We start from the raw sequence: 19,799 nt of genomic DNA on the forward strand, positions 1-19,799 counted from the left end.
AAAAAGATTTTTATTTAATTTAGATAAGCAACAATTTCCTGGCTTCTCATAATACAAAAAATCCAAAACCTTACAAATTCCTTCAAAATAAACTAAAAATAAGATTGATAATTACACTTTATATATATATATATTTTATTATTATTATTTATTTTATTTAATTTACATTTGTATAGGATCCCTTTTAACTGACACTGCAATTAAACAATGGTTCCGTATAAATAACAAATAAATAGTTAAAACAAAAAAAAAAAAAACAGAAATAATTCCACTGAAAAATGGAAAATAAAACTCATAACTTATGATTAATTAACATAAACAAAACAAAACAATATTCCTTATCTTCATTTATAATTAATATTCTACTCTCCATTTCTCTCTTTCATATTAATTTAAAATTAATTAAATATTTAAACAAAAATTAAGAATATCTTCCTTCAATTTCTTCGTAGAAATGAAATTTAATTAATGATAAATCTGAGAAAATCTTTGGGACAAGATATGACAACGTATGATAGCTATACTTATTATGAGGCTGGTGTATAAAATAAGGTGTGTTACGAGTTTCATAGTTCATATTTTTTATATTTAAACAAATTATCCGTAACAATATTTTGATACACAAGATCTCTGGCTGATAAAAATCTGCTGACTCGTTGAAAATCTTGGTGGATATTTGTTGGAATTTATATATATATATTGTTATAATAGTTTTAATTACTTGTTTCTGAATAGAACAGATTACGTTTAAATAACAATTCTCGAGATGTCCCCAAGCAGTAATACAGAGTGATTTTTTAGTCCTGTTACCCAATTTTAAATGTAATTTAAGAAAGGGAAATTTAGGTGGAATAAAAAAATGTATTTGTTACTTACAAAAGAGATTTAATAAAAAGCTATTACTTACATAATTGTTAAAGAATATGCTCAAAATACCCACCCCTTGCAGTTATACACGCACGGACTCTTTTTCAGTATATTAGCAGAAACCTTTTTAAGAGTTGCATTGGAAATATTCGTCATTAAGTCTGAAATATTGACTTTAAGTTCATCAATAGTGTGACATTGTTTTTGAAGGCCTCGGACGTAATATAGCCCCACAAAAAGTAGTCAGGAAATGTGTGGTCTAGTGACCTTGGAGGCCATAAGCCGTTGCTTATTATTCGATCATCAAAGAACTCTTGCGGAAAATCCACGGTTTCTCGAGACGTGTGGCATGTAGCGCCGTCTTGCTGAAATCAACAATACTGTTCTCGAGGTTGCAGGAGAGATACAAATTGGCGCACAATATTCCTGTATACTTCACCGTTTACTGTCTGTTCGAAGAATACGGGTCCGACTATACGATGACGAGATATCGCGCACCACACACCAATTTTTTCAGGATGCAAAGATTTGCCTTGTAAAGCGTTAGGATTTTCAACCGCCTAAATTCGACAGTTTTGACTGTTCACATAACCGTCGGGATGGATCCAAGCTTCATCGCTAAAGAACACTGCGTTTAAAAATTCGATTCCGTTATCGTTTACGAGAGACCTAAACCGACGGCAATATTGCAATCCCTTGTTTAAATCTGGAAGCTGAAGCTCTTGGACTAATCTTACGCGATACGAATAAGATTTCAATTTTTTAGCAGCTTTCTGAAAACTCGAATATGACAGACCGACTTGCGTGGAAAGTTTTCGTAAACTTTTCCGTGGAGAATTGAGCAATCTTGTTTTCACATACTCTAAAACGACATCTGTCAAGCGAGTTGGTCGACCGCTACGTTTTCTGTCGCAAACACTACCAGTTTCTCAAAATCGGTTTGCTACCGTAGAAATTAAAATTTTTCAATTGAATAGTGACTTGACCTTCGGTATTACAGTGTTGGATTGGCACTTTGCTTAATTTACTTACTGGAACGCCAGATGGCGTTGAATTTGGTCAAACTTTTTGTCGGACCTACCAATATAAATTTTTTTACCCTACCGAAAAAATATTGTTTTTTTTTACTAAAAAGTGTCCTATGTCCTTCGCAATACCTTTGAGAATATGTGTACGAAGTTTCATGATGATCGGTTGAGTAGTTTCTGCGTGAAAGCGTAACAAACAAACTCACATTCACATTTATAATATTAATAAAGATATATATATAAACTTTTGAACTGACGGTGGTTTTGGGATCTGGGGATGTGAAACGCGAAGATATGTCGAAATTTTTCGAAGGTCGAATCATTTTACTTATTACAATAGTTAACTTTCTTATGAAATCAACCTAATACAGAAACTATTCTTAGTTGTAACCAGTAGTTGATCAAAATGAGTTTATATTAAAAAAGAAATGTTACTAATCTACAATTTACGTAAAACCTTTATTTGGTAACACAATTTCAATAGCATATTTGAAGTCACCAGCCAAATTACGGTGAGAAAAAGTTGTGTAAGATCATAGACAACAAGTTTTCTGCTGACTAGTGTTATTGAGACATTAAGAAATAATAAGTTATCTGAAATAACAATAAGATTTTTATTATTATTATTATAATTAATTAAATCTTGTGGTTTCATATTATATATAAATCTCTATTTAATTTTCTAATAGTAATTATTATTTTTCAAATTTCCCTAAATAGTTTTTAATTAACATTTCTTATCAGCAGTTAAAAATATGAATATATTTCGTTCTGAGTTTGTGCAGTCTGTATTATCTCAATGTCACGGACAACGCTGTTATTTTTATTTTGTTTTTTCTTTTTACAGTTTCACAACTTTTACTTTCTATAAGAGTATATATATATATATATATATATATATATTACGTCGCGTAATAAGAATATTTTAATATAATTTGTTTCCGGTTGAATATTGTTGTGGTTTAAGTAAATAACGACTCAGTAATTTCAGTATAATGTTTATCAGAATAATGGTGACAAAAACTCTCTACTATCCAATATATTTTTTTTTGTTTTTTTTTGGTGGGTGGAAGGGATTTTAAACAGCATTTTTGTTTTGTAAATTATCTTAAAAATATCCTGTTTTTAGTTTATATATATTTTGTCATTTCATAATAAATAAAAAGAAAATTGGTGATCCATTATTTGTAATTTATTTTTCCTATATCCATTTATAAAAAAGAAGAAATTGTTGAAATTTTGTTGCGTGAAGTTATCTTATTAATAATAATTTACCAAAATTTAGGTATTATCTTAATTTAAACTATTTATTTAATGTTTTTCCTGTTTATATAATGGGAATAATAAATCAATAAATTGTTATATATAATAAAAAAGTAGCTGTTTTTTTTTTGTATCGCTATCGGAAATTATTTATGTGTATCCATTCAGATTTTTGGGGATTAGTATGCTTTTATTATTATAATAATAAAAAAAATCTGTTGTGGACACAATATGACTTCCTTGTACGCCAATTAAATTACAGATACACATTTTTAAAAGTATATAAAATGTTATTTCACTGATTACTTCCGATTCTTTTTACCATTTTTTTATTTTTATTATTAAATTATTATTTATTGGAAATTTTTTTACAATCAGAGGTTAATAATTACTATTCTATATATATAAAAATAAATGTTTGTCTGTCTCTTATGCCTTCCTAATCCGTTCATCCGATTGCAATGAAACTTTGGGGAATGGTTGGACGCACGCCCGCGAAGGTTTCTGAATTAGTTTGGACCCGCTAGGTGGCACTGTGGTCGAGATATTTTGAAAAATTGTATTTATAGTCCGATTTGGCTCATATTCAGAATATGTGTTACTTACATGGAAAGAAATACCTCTGCAAAAAAATGGACCCGCTAGATGGCGCTGGGGTTGAGATATTTAGAGAAAATTGCATTTATGGTCGGATTTGGGTAATATTTAGAATATATATTAGTTACGTGAAAAGAAATACTTTTTAAAAAACTTGACCCGCTAGATGGCGGTGGAATTAAGACATTTGGAAAAATTATATTTATGGACCGATCTGACTCATATTCAGAATACATATTAGTTATGCGAAAAGAGAAATTTTTCCAAAAACTATACCCACTAGGTGGCGCTGATGTCGAGATATTTACGAAACAAACAAAGAAATATACAAACTTTCTTCTTCTATAGATATAAAAGGCAATGTTCGTATGTGTGGCCGATATAGACTAAAAAACTACTAGACCTATTTACGCTACTGGTTCAATTTAAAAGGAAAGAGAGGAAATAGGGAAAAGAAAAAAAGAACAGGGAAAAAGAGAAGAAGGGAAAAGGTAAAAAGGGAAAAAAGTTGAAAGAGAAGAAGGGAAACAGGGAAAAAGAGATGAAGTGAAAGGTTAAATTTTATGAAGTTCCGTAATGTTAAGGTTTTAATGTTTTACCAAACTTTCAATTGTATTCATTTAATATATATATATATATATATATATATTTGAGTATATTGATATATATATACTCAAATCTAGCAATAGCGAAGCATTGCCGGGTCTGCTAGTAAATCAATATATTTAAATTTAAAAAAAAAGGAAGAAAGCGTTGCAAACAAAAGAAGAATAAAAACACTAAAAGAAGATGATAAATATAAAGAAGAAGAAAACTTTAAAACCAAAGAAATAATAAAAAGATTAAGGAAGGATGATGAATATAAAGAGAGAGGAAATTTGAAAACTAGAGAACGTGTACACAAATTTAGATAAGAAGAATTATATCAAACCATTGAGCGATTAAATGATTGGCAACAAAAAACAAATAAAGGAAATGATGATCAACTTCGACTAAGAGAGAATATTGTCCGACAATATCAGAAAAGTATATATATATATATGTATAAAAGAAAAAAGCCGTAATAAGAAAGAGGGTCCGACAAGGATGTTCCCTATCAATCTTTACATGGAACTAGCAGTTAATGATTTTAAAGAACAATTTAGATTCGGAGTAACAGTACAAGGTGAAAAGTTTAAGATGCTACGATTTACTGATGATATAGTTATTCTAGCTGAGAGTAAAAAGGATTTAGAAGAAACACAAGAATTATCGCACGAAAGTAATGAAATGTAGTAGAAATAACAAAAATGGACCACTGAATGTGAAAATAGGAGGAGAAAAGATTATGGAGGTAGAAGAATTTTGTTATTTGGGAAGTAGAATTACTAAAGATGGACGAAGCAGGAGCGATATAAAATGCCGAATAGCACAGGCGAAACGAGCCTTCAGTCAGAAATATAATTTGTTTACATCAAAAATTAATTTAAACGTCAAGAAAAAATTTTTGAAAGTATACGTTTGGAGTGTCGCTTATATGGAAGTGAAACTTGGACGATCGGAGTACCTGAGAAGAAAAGATTAGAAGCTTTTGAAATGCGGTGTTATAGGAGAATGTTAAAAATCACATGGGTGGATAAAGTTACAAATGAAGAGATCTTGTGGCAAATAGATGAAGAAAGAAGTATTTGGAAAAATATAGCTAAAAGAAGAAACAGACTTATAGGCCACATATTAAGGCATCCTCGAATAGTCGCTTTAATATTGGAGGGACAGGTAGAAGGAAAGAAATTGTGTAGGGAGGCAACGTTTGGAAAATGAAAAACAAATTGTTAGAAATGTAGGATGTAGGGGGTATATACCGAAATGAAACGACTAGCACTAGCAAGGGAATCTTGCAGAGCTGCATTATATCAGTCAAATGATTGAACCCAAAAAAAAAATATATATATATAAAGAAAAATATTAATTTTTTTTTTTGACCTAAAATTGACGTAAAAAATATACCATATATGTAACAGTAAATTGATAAAGTTTATTTTTCTAGCCCTTATCAATTACACATCCTTTTCAGTAAGAATTAGTAATAAAAGTGAAAAAATAAAACAAACATTTTCATAACTTGGCTCTTTTTCTCTCTTCTGGACTTTAAACTGTAATAAGCTTTTAATTAACATAATATATATAAAACATAAACAATTTTTTTTAGATGCACATTGTTAGATATTAATATTAAATTATATTATTACTTTTTAACAACTGAAATTGTACTGTGTATATTTTTTTTTACTAATAGTACTTAGAAGTTTAAAGTTCTTTTTTTTTTTAATTTCAGTTTTATGTTAATTAAAAACTGTTATAATTAGCACACACATACATTAAAATTATATGAATATAACGAACACAGTATCTACTAACACTTTTATCAGTTGGTGATAAATACTTAGCAGCATACTGCATATATATATATATATATATTCTACCAGATGTAGTTAATAATGAAATGCCTTGTTGTTTGCTATTTATGTCTATATTTATTAAAACAATAAATATTTTAAGTGTATGATAAATTTATATATTATTATAACGCACGTGTTTCAATCATTTTATTTTTTACAAATAAAATATTTGGATTAAATTTCTTTAAATAAGTTAATTTAATAAGTAATTTTGATTATGCAATAAGAAAATAATATATTAGTTTATTATTATTATTATTATTATTATTATTATTATTATTATTATTATTATTATTATTATTATTATTTCATCTTTTCAATCCCACATATTATGAAAAATGAGAGATGGTGTACCTCAAAGTAGTATGATTAGGTCTCATGCTTTTTTTTAATATTTTTTACTTCCCCAGCGATTAACTATAATAAAGATGAAATTTTGGTGACCTTGTCAATCTTAACGTTTTAAAGTCCAAGAAAACATATCTATTTATGTATATGCGTACATATGTATGTGTTTACACGTGTCGTACTGCTTTTGGTTTTATATTTCAATATTGATCAAATCTGTTTTCTTCGGATTTGGACTTTAAATATTCCTATTTACTGGGTATCGATCATATTAATTTTTATCAAAAATTCGTTAAGGGAGTAAACCGCTGGAGTCCCCCAAGGAGCAGTTCTTTCGCCGTTCTTGTACACGGCCTACGTCAACGATATGCCGCTGTCGGAAGGAGTCAAACAGCTCAATACCAAGACGACACGGCATATTATTATGAATCCGGAAGTGTAGATTACGCGATCGAGAGACTTCAACGGCGATTAGATCTAGGAGAGCCGTGGCTCGATATGTGGAGAATCAAAGTCAACGGTGAAAAATCGGTGACAGTGATGTTCACATACAAGACACGTGCTCCAGCCAGGCAGCTGGAAATCTCAGGAGAGAAAATCTCCTTTGGGAAAACAGTCAAGTACCTGGGAGTAGTCCTGGACAAACGGCTTACCTTAGGAGAACATGTTAAATATGTGACCCAAAGGGCAAAGGCCGTCAGGACCTCACTATACCCAGTGCCAGCCCATATCCACCGGCGACCAAATTGCTCAATTTTTGGCTATACGTCCTGCCGATTCTACCATATGCTTACCCGGCACGGGGAGCTTTGTTGAACTCCACGCTTCAAAAGAAATTAGAAGCCGTCTAAAACATAGCGTTGCGGACGATATTTGGAGCACCGTGGTTCGTCAGAAACGTCAGCCACTCTTCGCTACGATGCGGGACTACACACCGTATCCGAAGTGGGGTGGCGTAGACACGCAGACTGTTCGGGAGAGCGGCCATGTCCGAAGACGGCCATCTCCGGGACATCTGCCGAGAGGACCGTACTCCACAGGGTATAAGAAATTTAGTACTCCTCATGCCGTATTAAACGAACCACCGTGAAGAGGCGGTACAAGAGTCAAAAAATGACAAACCAGACTTAGGAGCCTCTATATTGCGTAACCTATAAATGGAAACCGGGCAAAAATTACGGCCGCGAAAGTGACCGTTTTCGCAATTAAATTTTGTTAAAACTAAAAAGTTGGACAACACCCCACACTGTCCCACGAAGAGACCACAATTTTATTTAGTCAGCATATGCGACTCCTTCCGGAGAACGGGGCGAATTTCTCCCTCCAAATAACTAGGGCTACGGTAGGCGCACTTCCCTGCTAGCCCATAGGTGCTGGTACCGAAAGGACTTCAGCGGATGGTCTGAAGGGGAATCAGCCCGGGATTACTAGGCTCAAAATCTTAGTCTCTCACGGTCAGAACCAGTAAATAAATTACACCATGGTCCATACGGATAGGAACGCAAATTACCAAATCCATCCATAAATAAAACTTAAAATTTATAACCGCCACTAAATAATCGATGAAATCCGTCCAATAATAGAAAGATACAGCAGCAAGGGACATTGTCCAGGTTCTGCGATTTGTAGGGAGAAATATTGAAACTCCCGCCATTCTTGCGTTCCATTCCGTTCCGTTAAGGGAGTAGGGGGATATCATGAAAAGTTAGTAGTGTTAAAACTAAAAAGTTGGACAACATCCCACACCGTCCCACGAAGAGACCACAATTTCATTTAGTCAGCATATGCGACTACGTCCGGAGAACGGGGCGCATTTCTCCCTTCAAATAACTAGGACTCCGGTAGGCGCATTCCTGCTAGCCCGTAGATGCTAGTACCGAAAGGACTTCAGCGGATGGACTGAAGGGGAATCACGCCGGGATTACTAGGCTCAAAAGCTTAGTCTCCCACGGTCAGAACCGGTAAATAAATTTTACGTTTAGTCCGTACGGATAGGAACGCTAATTACCAAATCCACTAATTACCTAATTAGTGAATTAACGAACGCTAATTACCAAATTAACTTAAAATTAAAATTAATCTTAAAATTTATAACCGCCACTAAATAATCGATGAAATCCGCCCAATAATAGAAAGATACAGCAGCAAGGGACATTGTCCAGGTTCTACGATCTGTAGGGAGAAATATAGAAACACCCGCCGTTCTTGCGTTCCGTTCCGTTCCGTTAAGGGAGTAGGGGGATATCACGAAAAGATTAATTTCGATTTACTTCATAGGTATTCCTGAGAAATTGTTATTAAAGAAAATTTGTAATCTAAAATGGAAATTTGATGAAAAATAATCAGAAGAATTTTTTTTCCGAAGATCAACTCCACTTCTTAAAATTATATGTTTTTCTTTCTTTTATTTTATCTCCCTTCGGTTTAAAAATTTTTGAAACATTTTTTAAAAGTTTATATTACACTTTTTTTAAAAATTATACCCCGGACCTAAAATACAGAAATTTTTTTTTCTTATTTTTTATATTATAAATTTAAAAAAATCTGTTAAGCTGACCTATATATGAATACTTATTAGGTCAGATTTTATATAAATCCAATAAATTTAGCCAGTAATTTACGCCCCAAGAATTATATTTCGGCTCAATTTTATCGAAGTTGCAAAAATCAGGGCAAACTTTTTCACCATACGACACTCGCTAACGAAACTTTGTGAATTTATGTGTACATGAAGTTTTTTTTTCCCAGTGGAACCTGTCCTAAAAATTTGTTACGTTCTTTGTGAGTCACTCGTTTTAACTGTTTACGAATAACATGGTGTTCATAGTTACAGTTCTGTTTTTTGTTTAAAACATTCCGCCGGGTAATTAAAAGCTTTTATTTAACTCGCTTTAGGAATAATCAAATCTTGCAACTGCTATTATATCTTTTGATCTATCGTATTATAATCAATGAAATTTGGTACACGTATGTAACTTCGATAACAATGCAACACTACGGTGTCGGAATTTGATATGACCCACGCCCCCACGCGCTACCCATACGGTAAATTCATGCATTTTGTTGAAAATTTTCATTTCTCGTCAACTATCGTATGAAAATGATTGAAATTTGGTACACGTATGTAACTTCGATTTGTAAAAATATATATTTTTACTTTTTTTTTAGTCTTAAAAAAAATATAAAAAAAATTAAAAAAATATATTTGATTGCATATAAAAATTTATTTTTTAATAAAGCTATTTAACTAATATTAACATTAATAAAAAAAGGAAACTAATTAGAAAAACCCTCTAAAAAGTAATAAATAAGAATTAAATCAAATTGAGAATTTTAAACAAAAAAATATAAGAGTGTGGAGTAGTTTTTATAACAATGTTTTCGAATAAGTATTTATAGACATTTGCTGTATTTTAAAATATATTTTTTGTTTAATGTACTTTATTTATCTATAATATAATAACTCAAATTTTAATTCTTTGACGGTTCAAATTTGCACCGAGATGACCTTTAATGATTAATAAGATTAAAAATTAAAATTAAATTTAGAAATCTTGCACAAAGTTATTACATTTTGACGGTAATCTGAAAAATTATTAATTCATAATTATTAATAATTATGAATTCCTTAAATAAAAATTCATAATTAATTAAAATGAAACTTTTAGCGGAAAAAGTGCATTCAATTTGGCTTAGATTACAAGTAGAATTTGAAGATGAACTTCAACTATGTGAGAACACGTACAAAGAAAGCGAGTGGGTGCATTTCCCCAGATTATTACCGCCTCCTCGCGTCGTTATTGAAAATGAAAATGAAAATTAATTGTTGTAAAAATAAATGTTGTGTTGTTTTAAATAAATTATTTAAATTATTTACGCTTTTATTTAATTAAATATTTTCATTACTTTTAATTTTTAAATTTAATAATTATTACATTTATTTATTGGTTATTTATTAGATATTTATATAATTTATTTTTTACTTTTCAGTGCATTTTTATATTTGTTAATATATTATATATTTTGATTTAAAATTCTCAATTTGATTTAATTCTTATTTTTTACTTTTTAGAGGGGTTTCTTTTTTTTATTAATGTTAATATTAATATTTGTTAAATAAAAGCTTTTTTAAAAAATAATTTTTTATATGTAATCAAATATATTTTTGTAATTCTTTTTGTATTTTTTTTTTTCTTATGAGAGTTATTGTACAATCTTCCGTTCTGGCGCGAAATATTTGAACAAATTTAATTATCGCTTTATCCGTGATGTAACTCTTTTTTTTTTTCAAATTATCAAATATTCCAGTTTCTTTTAAATTTTATAATAACTAATTTGATTTAAATAGATTAATTAGATATTCCTTAAAAATGATTGATAATTGAAAAATAATTTTATGAAGCTTTTTTTTAAGCTTCATACTCATTAGCAAAGATATAGCTCGATTATTTTTTATGTATGTAAATACATTATAATTTTTTGTATGTTAATAATTCTTCTAAATATTTACTAGAATTATATTCGGAGACTAAATATTTTGTATACAAAATTCGTTTTAGATAATAAGTATTATGTTTTTGTTATCATTAATATATATATTGTATGATTTTATAAAATTAATTAGCATCCCCATCACGGTCAGGGATGTTTACCGGTCGGGCTCTGTCTCCCTGAATCCCCCCCCCCCCCACCATTTGATTATTAAACGCATGCTTATGAGAATAATAATTATAAATAATAATTCAAACCTGTTCAATTTATATAAAAAAAAAACCATTGTATTTTAATTTATTCAGAGCAACAGTTTGGTCAGTACAGAATCCACTAATTGGTTTTCAGATTTCCCGTCTCGGCTTCGCTCGAAAAATATATCTGAATTACAAACATAAATTAACATCACAAAGTTACCAATTCTCATAAAGATTGATTTAATAGCGGTAGCATAAAATAGAAAAAAATATGAAAAAACAATTTATGGTTTTTTAACCCTTAAAATATTATTTTTAAAAAAAAAAACGGTAATAGTTTTTAAATATTTAACTGAAGATTATTTTCAAGTCCCACTCTAATGAATATTTTGTTTAGTATAGTAGGAAAACTGGGGAAAGTTTGTAATCATTGATCAAAATTTGTTTAAAAATTGTTCTACAGGAGTTTCTGTGCCAAATTTCATCAAAATCCAGTAGAAAGATATTTAGTTTCAAACACGCCGACACACGTCCCCCCGGCTTTTTTTGTTTCCTGATGTCACTGGGTCATGAAACGTCGAGAAATGCAGAAAAAACTCATACCGTCTATTTTGATTGAATACCATACTTTCTTTCTTGCAGCATAGCTCTAGTTATGATGCCAAGAAAATAAAAATTACGTTAGAATACTGAGTGATTGGTAAAATATTTTTTAAATATGTTTTTTTTTTTATTTATCAATTTTGTTTTGATGAAATTTTTTCTACGGTTTCCGTTGATTGTTTTATATAAATCGGTAATTATATAAAGTTACAGATTCATTTTTGATTTTGATGAAATTTGGAATTATCCGGAAATTATGGGATTATTCGGGGAATTATTCGTCGGAAATGCCTTTTACACGTATATGTCCCTCGCAAAGTACCCGCACCTAAAATTTCGTTATTTTCCACTATAGACATTATTTTCTGGCTAATTAATTTTTTTCAGTTAACTTAAGTATAATGTTAAATTGAGTAGAAGTTTTTCATTCATCAGATAAATACTTGGTTACATAATTTGATGGTAAATTACTCTCAAATTACCTTTTTCTTTTCTTTTTCTGTATAGCCTCCTGGAATTACCGTTCAGGAATTACTTCAGAGGATGAATGAGGATAATATATATGAGTGTAAATGAAGTGTAGTCTTGCACATTCTCAGTTCGACCATACCTGAGATGTGTGGTTAATTGAAACCCAACCACCAAAGAATACCAGTATCCACGATTTAGTATTCAAATCCTTGTAAAAATAACTGACTTTACTAGGACTTGAACGCTGGAACTCTAGACTTCCAAATCACCTGATTTTTGAAGACGCGTTTACCACTAGACCAACCCGGTGGGTTCAAATACTGCCACCTAGCGGCGCGATTCGTAAAATCACCTTAAAAAAAAGAAAAAGTGACATATTCGAGTCTCGCGGTTCAGCAAATGGGGGAAAAAACGTTGTCTAACAAAATTCGATGTATTTTTTGAAAGTATTCTTTATTAAACTAACTGAACTGAAATACAATATTTTCACGCTTACTTTTTTCACATTTTCATTTCACTTTTAGGTTAGGTCATGTTTAGAACTGTAAACGTAGTTCGTTGACTTCGCTGTGCCGACAGACTGTTACCGGCGACGAATTTCGTGAAAAGAAAAAAAATTGGGCGCCCCCTAAACAATGGAGGTTTTTTTATTTATTTTAATTTATTTATACAATAACATACGTATTAACGCCACCGCAGCTACAGCTTTTTTTTTAAAATCAAAGTAGTCAATCGGATTTCGGTGGAAATAGAGTTTAACGTAGATTCAAAACAGTCTCTTTATTAATTTTAATAAATGGTTATTTATATTTATTTATTTTATAAATATAATTTAACCAAACTTAACCTACGCTCGCTTCGCTCGCTAACCTTGACTAATTAACAGGAGTGTTTTGATTATTTAAATAATAAATAATTGCAATAATTACTGAATTAATTAAATAAATACTCAAAAAATTACGGTGTTAATTAGTCAAGGTTAGCGAGCGAAGCGAGCGTAGGTTAAGTTTAATTAAATTATATTTATAAATATAAATAACCATTTATTAAAATTAATAGAGAGACTGTTCCACTTTCCACCGAAATCCGATTGACTACTTTGTTTTTAAATAAAGCTGTAGCTGCGGTGGCGTTAATACGTGAGTACCTTTCTAATTGCCATCACTTCTTTAAAAAAAATAAATAAAAGTATTAATTTACAAGAGATTATATTTGCTAATATCACAAAAAACACGAACGGTAGGAAAGTGCCCCAAATGTAGAAACAAAGCTTTTTACATAAAACAGAAATAAATTCGACCGTTAAAATTTTTATTGTACAATTAGAACTATTTGAATTAATGGATGGAAAAATATAAAAAAGTTCATTTAACAATAATAATAATATAAAAAGTGTGTCCACTTACAAAGTAATAAGTGCAATACACGGATCTTCGATTTGTAAAGGTCATTATACTAGTTTTATTAAAAAGGGAAAAATATACAGGGTTATCATAAAAGAATGGTGCGGTTTCAGTAATTCATAGGAAGATTGTGGGGAAATTTCTAGATGTTATATTGGTATCCCTGAAAACCACCAACCCAAAAGTTTGTTTATCAGCTGTTGCAACCACAACGTCAGTTCTTGTATTGTTGTTGCGGTGAGTTTAGTGAGTTACTATGTTCTCGGATAAAGACAAAGCAAAGTGTGTTTTATTGATACATGATATAAATCCGTAATTTTAGTTCAACGTGCCTTTCCACGTGCATTCAGAAGAGATCCACCACACAAAAATAACGTTGGTTCAAACGATTCGAAGAAACCCGGTCGGTTAAGAAACAAAAATCAACCGGCAGACCAAGTGTACCGGACGAAACGGTTGAACTAATTAGACGATCGGTAATTAGAAGTCCTGGGAAGTCCATCCCCCGTCGAAGCGACGCATTAGGTATTCCAAAATCAACAGTTCACAAAGTTTTACGTAAAAAACTGAAATTACACACTTATGAAATCCAGATACTGCAGGAATTGAAACCCGATGATGGTGTAAAACGTTACAATTTCGCCGTTGAAATGTCGGACAGAATAAGTGAAAACGAATCATTTTTAGACGATATAATTTTTACAGACGAAGCTACAGTCCATATGAACGGATGTGTTAACAGACACAATTCAGGAATATGGGGCTCTGAAAACCCACACGCAATTATTGAGAAACAACGCGATTCGCCTAAAGTAAATGTTTGGTGTGGTGTGAGGAAAAATCGTGTAATAGGGCCTTTCTTCTTTGCTGAATAAACAATTAATGGAGTTTTGTATCGTGACATGTTAATCGATTATTGCTTTCCTCAGCCGGATGAACTCGAAAACAACATCGGATGAACATCGACTTCATTTCCAACAACATGGTGCTCCCCCGCACTTCAATGCATCGGTCACGGACGCTATGAACGAAAAATTTGGAGATCGATGGATAGGCCGGCAAGGGCCCGTACTTTGGCATCCAAGGAGTCCAGACCTGACACCTTGCGATTTTTTCTTGAGGGGGTACATCAAAAGCGTTGTTTATACAAAAAAAAATTCGCGACATAAACCCCTTAAAAAACAGGATTAATGAATCAATGACTACCATTAACGAAGAAATGTTAACTAAATATTTGGAGAGAAGTTGAATATCGTCTGGACATTTGTCGAGCGACTAAGGGCGCACATATTGAAATTTATTAATTATGTAAAAAAAATGTTTGAGACGACAAATTTGAAAAATAAAAAACATAAATTGTAAGTAATTCTGTTTTAATTTAAACCATGTTCAAAACCGCACCATTCTTTTATGATAACCCTGTAGTATAAAATGAATGTTATGACTATCAACAAAAAATATAGCCTATGAAATTCAAAAGAATATATATTTGTTTGTTGTAGAAAGGCGACAAATTTTATTAATAAAGCCATAAGATAATAATCAGTAATTCATAAAAAAAAAATAAAATAATTAACAAAACGCAGTGATATCCAAAAAATTATGTAAACTGTACAATAAGAGTGTTGCAGATCTTTCTTCCGCTCAAAAAACAAAAATTTCTGTAATATAAATAAAAATTGTTAAAAAAACTATACTGATATCAAAAAAGTAGGCACTACATTTCTATTATCAAAAATCTGTTATTAATTTAGAATTTTTTTTAGAAAAAATAGATGTTAAATATACGTAATAGACAATAATAGATAATAAACAATGTTTAAGCGTTCCATATAATAAACAAAAGAAAAGAAAGATTTGTTACAATACTCTTACCGGCCCGATTTCATTTATATGTAATACATGTCACATTTACAGAAATAATACAATTCTTATGATTATTTGTTATTTAATAAATGAAATCGGGCCGGTAAGTTTTGTAACACTTTTTTCTATTTTTTTTTTAGCTAACTATATCGCTTAAACATTGTTTATTATTTATTATTGTATATCTATTGTCTATTACATATATTTAACATGTATTTTTTTTTTTTTAAAGAAAATTCTAAATTAATAACAGATTATAATAATAGAAATGTAGTGTATTTATCTTTTTTGATATCTGTATCGTTTTGTTAAAAAGAATGTTGTTTATATTACAGAAATTTTTGTTTTTTAGCGGAAGAAATGATATCTGCGAGACACTTACCGTACGGTTTACAATTTTATTGTAATTTCTTTTTTTTAGATATTTATTTTTAAATGTTTATTATTAAAATAAAAATAATTATTTTAATAATTGATTTATAAAGATTTTCCGTCGAAGTTATAAAGCTTTGTGACTTGACAGTCATAGGTGGGAAATTAATGCAATATTTTGCTGGAGTTTATTTTATTTTAATGTCTATTTTTTATAAATAATAATAATAATAATAATAAAATTATAAAGAAAAAAATTGTACTTACAATGTTTCTTCGAAGTATAAACTTTATAAAAAATGTTATTTTATTTTGATCAAACACTAATAAAAAATATATATTTTTAATAAATTTGAATTATAATGTTTTTGTTTTAAAAAAATAATACATACGACTAATTAAATAAAATATATTAAAATAACCATTTGGTTATATACATTTTTGGAATTTTAAAATTATTTTACAAATATTAATCGACTCGGTAGCTAGTTAAAATTTTTAACAAATTTAAAAAATATATATATTTGAGATGTTAAAAAATAAAAAATTAACTCCAACCTAAAGTCGATTTAACGACAGTAGAGTCTATTATAATATAGACTTTACTGTACAAAAGTTTGTCGCGGACTGAAAGTGTGTTAGCATGAGTGGATTATGTACTCTTATAGACTATTTTGGTGGGGATAAGAGTGTATGCTACTGAACTATAGTTAGTATTTGTAGAGTGGAAGATACATTAAAAATCTTTCCTATGCGAATTGTCGTATAGTTTAAAGAGAAAGAATTATATCAAACGAAAAGTGGTTTGTAGAGGGGGAGAAGACCTAAGAGAGAGATAAACGTTATAGTAAAAGAAAATATATAATAGATAAAGAGAAGAATTAAATATTATTTATTAATTTTATTTAGAAAATAAATATTTTTTCTTTTTCATAATTTGAATCATTAAGTTATTATATTACAAGTATTTTCTGGTTGAATAAAAATAACGGCAGAAAATTTTTTTTCTTTTAACCACTATTTTTTTAGAATTGGATGAATTATATTCTCCATTCCATGCTTATCTTTTTTCTTTTTTTATTTCAATGTATTTTATCTCATTTTTTTAATATCTTTATCTTCTTTTTCAGATACTTTGTTCTAAAGCTCGCATCTTTTTACAAAAATATTTTAATTTTATTTTTCATAAATTTCTCCTTCCTCTTCCTACTAGTTTTAAAAATTTTTAATTTTAAGACCCGGCGTTTTTTTATACAGAATACCCAGGAAGTCACACCGTACCTCCTGAAACTGAAAATTTGTAACGAGTTATAAATGAAAAATACCGTATATAATAATGAATTATTTCATTTACTTACTTTATAAGAGTGATTTTTTAGTCTTGTTACCCAATTGTTAATATCTGATAATTTTTTTCTAAAAAAGTGAAATTTTGTTTTGTGACACGAAGTTGGTAGCGCTACTCAACCGGTATACATACGGCAGTGTGAGTCGATTCTCCTTGAGTTGTGTAAACTTTTGTGCCGTCTCCGGTCGTGTTACGAACAGAATGTCTTTTATCATAGAACGAGTTTTCATTCTTAAACAATATTTTGCTACGAAATCGTACGCGAGTGTAAAAGAATCATATCAAATTAAATTTGTTGGTGTTCCTCCGCCAGAAAAAATGTCAATTTCTAGGCTAGCAAACCGATTTCGAGAGACAGGTAGTGTTTGCGACAGAAAACGTAGCGGTCGACCGACTCGCTTGACGTTTTAGAGAATGTGAAAACAAGATCGCTCAATTCTCCACGGAAAAGTTTACGAAAACTTTCCACGCAAGACGGTTTGTCATATTCGAGTGTTCAGAAAGCCGCTAAAAAATTGAAATTGTATACGTATCGCGTACGGTTAGTCCAAGAGCTTCAGCCTCCAGATTTAAACAAGCGATTGCAATTTTACCGTTGATTTAGGTCTTTCGTAAACGATAACGGAATCGAATTTTTAAACACAATGTTCTTTAGTGATGAAGCTTGAATCCATCTCGATGGTTATGTGAACGGTCAAAACTGTCGAATTTGGGCGGTTGAAAATCTTAACGCTTTACAAGACAAATCTTTGCATCCTGAAAAAATCGGTGTGTGGTGTGCGTTATCTCGTCATGGTATAGTCGGACCCGTATTCTTCGAACAAACAGTAAATGGTGAAGTATACAGGAATATTGTGCGCCAATTTGTGTCCCTCCTGGAACTTCAAGAACCGTATTGCTGGTTTCAGCAAGACGGCGCTACATGCCAACGTCTCGAGAAACCGTGGATTTTCCGCAAGAGTTCGTTGATGATCGAATAATAAGCAAGGGCTTATGGCCTCCAAGTTTCCCAGACCTCACATCTCCTGACTGCTTTTTGTGGGGCTATATTAAGTCCGAGGCCTTCAAAAACAATCCTCACACTATTGATGAACTTAAAGTCAATATTACAGACTTGATCACGAATATTTCCAATCCGACTCTTAAAAAGGTTTCTGCTAATATGCTGAAAAGAGTCCGTGAGTGTATAACCGCAAGGGGTAGGCATTTTGAGCATATTCTTTAACAATTATGTATAACACAGCATCATTTATGACCAAACATTATTCTCCTTGTGTCTCCTTCCTCTAGAAAGGAGAAATGTGAAAAGTTCAAAGTTTCTCCGTTTTAATAATAATTTAAAAAATTGTTTTAAAATGTTTTATTGCAGTTAACTGACTCATAATTAATAAAGTTTTGTATTAGTTTCAGGATTTTATATAATTATGTTTCACCTGCATGAAATGTATGTTGTAAAATTGTGGTTAATTTTTTTTGACACAAAAATGTTTAGTTTAAAACATATATAATATATATATTATAAATAACAATAATGTTCTATATATAGAACAATGAACGGCATCGATGAAGTCCTACGCAAGAACTACCGCATGAAAATAAACAAGAACAAAACGAATATATAGAAATGTAATAGAAATAATGATGATGGACAACTTAATGTAAAAATAGGAAGAGAAAAGATTATGGAGGTAAAAGAATTTTTTTTATTTGGGAAATAGAATTACTAAAGATGGAAGAAGCAGGAGCGATATAAAATACCGAATAGCACAGGCGAAACGAGCCTTCAGTCAGAAATATAATTTGTTTATATCAAAAATTAATTTAAACGTCAGGAAAGTATATGTTTGGAGCGTAGCTTTATATGGAAGTGAAACTTGGACGATCGGAGTACCTGAGAAGAAAAGATAAGAAGCTTTTTAAATGTAGTGCTATAGGAGAATGTTAAAAAGTTCAGATGGGTGGATAAAGTGACAAATGAAAAGGTGTTGCAGCAAATAGTTGAAGAAAGAAGCATTTGGAAAATATAGTTAAAAGAAGAGACAGACTTATTAGCCACATATAAAGGCATCCTGGAATAGTCGCTTTAATATTGGAAGGACAGGTAGAAGGAAAAAATTGTGTAGGCAGGCCACGTTTGGAATATGTAAAACAAATTGTTAGGGATATAGGATCTGGAGGGGGTGTACCGAAATGAAACGACTGCCATTGGATAGGGAATCTTGGAGAGCTGCATCAAACCAGTCAAATGACTGAAGAGAAAAAAAAATATATTTTTGAAATATATATCATAGTATAATTCATACATGACGCTATGAATAAAAAAAATAATTATTGAAATATTTTCAATACAATAAAAAGGAAAACAATAATTTCTACACGTTAAAGCTTTTATGAGTAATTATAGATATTGATAAATACAGAAAAACGAGACAAGACACGATTAAACAGATAGTATGATCTCTGACACATTTATTTACTTTGTTTTGTATACTACGCATTTTACTAGT

At 30.5% G+C, this 19,799-nt stretch overlaps 1 protein-coding gene across 1 annotated transcript in view; it reads right to left on the reverse strand.

Moving 5' to 3' along the window:
• LOC142333858 (facilitated trehalose transporter Tret1-like) overlaps positions 1–16,345 on the reverse strand; it is a 122,368-nt gene extending 106,023 nt beyond the window's left edge. Inside the window, exon 1 of the mRNA XM_075381421.1 lies at positions 16,212–16,345. The gene's annotated coding sequence lies outside the window, so the exon portion shown is untranslated. The remainder of the gene's footprint in view (positions 1–16,211) is intronic.
• Between the last annotated feature and the right edge of the window lie 3,454 nt (positions 16,346–19,799).

This window comes from Lycorma delicatula, chromosome 13 (genome assembly GCF_047948215.1).
Source record: "Lycorma delicatula isolate Av1 chromosome 13, ASM4794821v1, whole genome shotgun sequence".
Taxonomy (NCBI): Eukaryota; Metazoa; Arthropoda; class Insecta; order Hemiptera; family Fulgoridae; genus Lycorma; species Lycorma delicatula.